Raw genomic sequence first — 5,040 nt, 5'->3', positions numbered from 1 at the left:
CCCCTGGCAGGCACTGGGGAGCATATGGGATGCCAGGATTCGAACCACCGTCCTTCTGCATGAAAGGCAAACGCCTTACCTCCATGCTATCTCTCTGGTCCCAACTCTGCCACTTTTTATCAACTCTGCCATTTTTTTTATCAGCTTCTGGTCCTTTTATGGCTCAGAGCATGTGCCTGGTGGCTTCCTGAGTTCGCTGTTTCTCAGCTGGGGCCTATAGGCCCCCTATAAAAGTCATGTAAATAGTGGCCACTGCTAAAGATTACGGGATCAACCAGCAGGACGGGGTCACAGCAAAGAAACAATTGGGAAAGGGGTCATGGTCAGGTGAATGTTGAGGAACATTTCTTCTTTTTTTTTTTTTTTTGGTTTTTCAGGCCACACCCGTTTGATGCTCAGGGGTTACTCTAGGCTAAGCGCTCAGAAATTGCCCCTGGCATGGGGGGGACCATATGGGACGCCGGGGGATGGAACCAAGGTCTTTCCTTGGTTAGCACTTGCGATGGAACCAAGGTCTTTCCTTGGTTAGCACTTGCAAGGCAGACAGACACCTTACCTCTAGCGCCACCTCACCGGCCCCGAGGAACATTTCTTAAATCAACTCAATAACGACTTCGACTTTTTTCTTTCTTTGGTTGAGGGGGAGAAAAGCTGGTGAGAGAAGTGATAGGAGGGAAAACATAACAAAAAGTAGTTCTCCCTGATATGGGAATACTAACAGGGCTCAATGCACAGACTGCAAAGATAAAGCAATTTACTGCTTTCCTTAAGTTTGGTGACCTCCTGCGCATCAGCTGGGAGGGACCTTTCTTTCTCCTCCATTTCTGTCATTGTCACCGAGCAAATAGTTCTACTGAGTACAGACAGTTGGTTCATCTTCATGAGTGAAACCTTTCAAGGATGGAGAATCCATGAGTTGGTTGAAGAAGAAGTAAGTGAAGAACTGGATGAATGGCCAATGTATCATTTAACCAGGAAAAAAAGGCCATTTGTGGTCCTTTAATAGAAAGGTCCATACTAAACTTACCGTATTATTTGTTCTATAAGACGCATCTGACCATAAGATGCACATAGTTTTTAGATGCTTTCCTCCTCTGCACTCAGGCTTCAGGTCCAGGGAGCTGGAGGTAAAAAGTGTGTCTTTTGGTGCAAAAAAATACGGGTAGATAGGTACTCACTTGTTTTCATTGTTCATTGTTTCATTGATAAGGCGGTACTGAGGGGCACACCTGGTGGTATTCAGTATTTACTCCTGGTTCTCTGCTCGGACATCATGTGTGGAGGGACTCAGGGGACCGTAAGCAGTAGCACGAATTGAACTTGACTTAGCTCTGCACAAAGCAATCTCTTGTACTAAGGACAGACTGATTTTAATTTATATTAGATGAAGGAGTACTAGGGGGTTCTAGTAATAATCTGCAATTTTTGAGGGCTCCCAAAGTCTTTGGTACTCACAAAGTCTGGGGCCCAACCAAGCCATTTTGTTCAGCTCAAGGACATGAAATTGTATGCTGCTCAGGCTCTACAGTACTGAGGCTTCTCGAACCAGGTGTGAGGCCTCCAGAGCTGCATCTAGTGATGCTCGCGGTTGGGGTGGGGGTGGGGGTCCTTGTATTGCCAGGAATTAAACCTGGCATCAAATTTACTAAGCGTACACCCTAACTTCTCCACTATATTATTCCCTCATCTCCTAATTTTCAAATTTTTTACTTAAGATATATTATGAGTTAGTCAAACCAGAGAAATAGTTCAGTGTGGGCAAGCATTTATTGCTTTCTTTTGTCTTTCTTTTTTTATTTATTCAGGGAATTTATATTTTCTAGATATATTTGTTTGGTAACACAAAATCTAACATGTAATGTTTAGAAAGGCTTCATCTTTTAATTTTACTAAACTTTCATCTGCTACAGGACTTCTTATATAAACCCTAAGCACAGGCCTAGGCTACTACATAGAATACATCATTTATAATTTATAAATGTTAGTGTTTATCCCTAAGTATAACTGGAATAATATATCATTTTAGTGATTGGCTTGAAGAGGATGAGGGACAGTGTTAACATAATCATTTCTAGGGCTTTATATTTTTAGTTTGTTTTCTTAAATATTTCTGAAGATGGAGAGAACTTGCCTGAAGTAATAAGTATCTGAACAAGAGCAACCAATTATGACTGTCTCCTCGAATCCCCTCAAAATGCACCCAGACTGATCATCGGTACCCTCTTGTGTGGCAATCCGAGCAATTTTTCACATCCCAGGCTCAAAGGCACCTGACAAGAATGTGCTCAGACTGCCAGAAAAGGGGGAGAAAAAATTCATCCTCAGTAACAAGTGTTCCTAATTACTTGGGTGCCCTCTTGACCTTCTTTTTCTGTTGCCTTCTATCAGATCCAGTTGTATGTAAGAGGTAAGCAGGAAGTTGAAAACGAATGGATTTTCAAATTTTAAGCAAAACTATATAATATAATTAAACATTTTAAAACACAAAAGAAGCAATCAGGTTCTGTTACCTCAATGATTAAATAAATTCTCTTTTCCATGTCCTCTGTATTTTTGAAGTTTTTTTATTGAGAAGGTTGCATGATTTACAATACAGTAAATGATAATATCCTGTGCACATAATCCCAACACCACACCCATCACCCTTTGACCTCCAAGGAACCTAGTACCAGTCCCTTACGTATCCCCCTCCCCAGACTCGGTTGTGTAGATCTGTTCTGTTGTGTTGCCTTTGACCCTAACGCAACCTTGTTATGTACCATTAAGCCTCACTTATGAGAGATTATTCTGTATCCCTTTCCTTCTGACTTCATTGAGCATGAAGGGAAATTTTTGAAATCCAATCTAATTTTGTTGAAACTACATAGAAAAAACAGTGGTGTGCCATTAAGTATTTGAGAGACTGAAGGGCAGAGGATTGAGGATAATGAGGTAGAAGTAGGACAAATAAATGGTAGTAAGCAAATGGAGTTAACATATCAAAAGACCTGGGTTCAAGGCAGTGTCACCAACTTCTAGTTTCAGTCTAATTCATGCGCATTTCATTTCAGACAGCTGGAGACATCACAGAGATGCCCATTCAAAGTTTGTACTTAAGCTAATTTTCTGTAACTCTTTTCAAGCACTTCATATACTTTTATGGTTTGTTTCTGTTTTTCTTTGGATGGGCACGCCCAAGGGTGCTGCAGGCAAGACATTGCTATCTGGGGATCCCCCACATCCCAAGCATGTCCTCCAATCTTTTTATTTATATACTTGCCTTTCATGCACAATAGTATCATATTTATTCTGCTCAGCAGCGTATGACATAGGCAAGACAAATATTTTTTCTATTTTACAAGGAATTCAACTGAAGTTCATCATGGAAGCTGTGTAAGTTTACAGGAGATGTTTGGAATTGAAACCTAGGGTTTTCAACTTTAAATTCTGCCAGTTCTACTACAAACTGAAAATATGTGCTAGTAATAACTTCTAAGAGGGAGCAACTTGTAACAATTAAAAACTCTCTTTACATGATACCTCTAACACCAATTCAACCCAAGGTCAGAATTACTCTCCTGTATTAGGACATTAAGATTTTGAAAGACTTTCTACTTTAGACAGGCTTTCTACTAGAAAGTCTGTCTAGCGTCCAGGCCGGTGTGGGTGGGGAGGAAGGACACTTGGGATATTGGTTATGGGAATATTGCACTGGTGAAGGATTTTATATATATATATTAAAAGGTCAAAAAGAAAAGAAAAGAAAAGATAAAGTTTCCTAATTCTTACCACAGGCTGTGTTCTTTACACTGACTATAGAAAGAGGAGGTACAGTAAATGCACCCCATATACGCCTCAACACAGGCCCTTTGCCTGGTCTGTATTGTGAATTGGGGGACAAAAAAAAAGTAAAAAAAAAAAAAAAATACAACCACAGAAATTCCAGAGGCAATGTATCTGAGCTCAAGTCCTTACTCTGCCACCTACTGGCCTGTCCTCCCCTTTCATACCTTCCTGTGCTCGAATCTAAAATAAGAGTGACAGTTTTGTCATAGCAGTATTCGGAAGATTAATTCTGTCCATATATTTAAAATAATTAGCATGGTGCCAGGTCATAATGAAAGACTATGCACAAGAGACTCATTCTTACTATTAGTGTTATTGAAATGGAAGTTGCATTTCTCAAGGACAAAGTGCTCCTGCTACACTCACTAAGGTTTGCATAATTCCGTGAAGCTTTGTGTGACATTGGTCAGGTGAGGTTGGAAGATGTGGTGAAATGAAGTAGAACCACTTGGCACTGAAGTGCAGAGACTCTCCAGCCTATCAGATCAATTTGTGTTTTTTTTTTTTTTGTTTTTTGTTTTTGTTCATTATACAGCTGTTTTATTTTTCACAGTTCTAAAGTTGTTCAAGATTGAAATTCAGTCATGTACAACATCCTCACCAGAGCACATTTGTTGCCACCAATGCCCCCAGTCCCCCCCACTCCCTACCTCTGAGGCATTTTTTTTCTCTCTCTCTTCCTTTTTTTTCTTTTAGGCACTGCGGTTTGCAATATTATTACTGAAGGGGTGCATTGCATATCACTTTGCCTCTTTTGAGCACCCAGTTGTCCAGAGTCACCAATTCCAACTGTCATTTTCCTAGTGGTCCCTTCTTTCCCCTAACTGCACTCCCCTTCTTTTTGTGGCAAGCTTTCTACCAATGACTGGTACTTCTAGTTCGCATCTCTAATGTCTTTTTGTTTTTGGGTCACACCCGGCAGCGCTCAGGGATTTCTCCTGGCTCTACGCTCAGAAATCACTCCTGGGGACCATATGGGATGCCGGGATTCAAATCAATGACCTTCTGCATGAAAGGCAAATGCCTTACCTCCGTGCTATGTCTCCGGTCCCTCTAATGTCTCTTGATAATTAACTTTAGAGATGGTAAGATGAATGAAACTGACAGTTTGAGCGTGTAGTAATAAATTCCTACCATGTATGTTATATATGGTATGGAGACTGCAGAATGACTTCTATTTCTTGTTTTCCACGGAGTCATAATAGTTCTGGGAAA

General features: G+C 40.6%; 1 non-coding gene across 1 annotated transcript; it reads left to right on the top strand.

Annotated features, from left to right (window-relative positions):
- Positions 1–3,751: 3,751 nt before the first annotated feature.
- LOC126032711 (small nucleolar RNA SNORA51) lies at positions 3,752–3,882 on the top strand. Its single transcript, XR_007503932.1, has one exon. It is a non-coding gene; the product is annotated as a small nucleolar RNA SNORA51 (small nucleolar RNA).
- Positions 3,883–5,040: the final 1,158 nt, after the last annotated feature.

This window comes from Suncus etruscus, chromosome 16 (assembly GCF_024139225.1).
Source record: "Suncus etruscus isolate mSunEtr1 chromosome 16, mSunEtr1.pri.cur, whole genome shotgun sequence".
In the NCBI taxonomy this organism is placed as follows: Eukaryota; Metazoa; Chordata; class Mammalia; order Eulipotyphla; family Soricidae; genus Suncus; species Suncus etruscus.
This window is presented reverse-complemented; position numbering and strand designations above follow the sequence as displayed.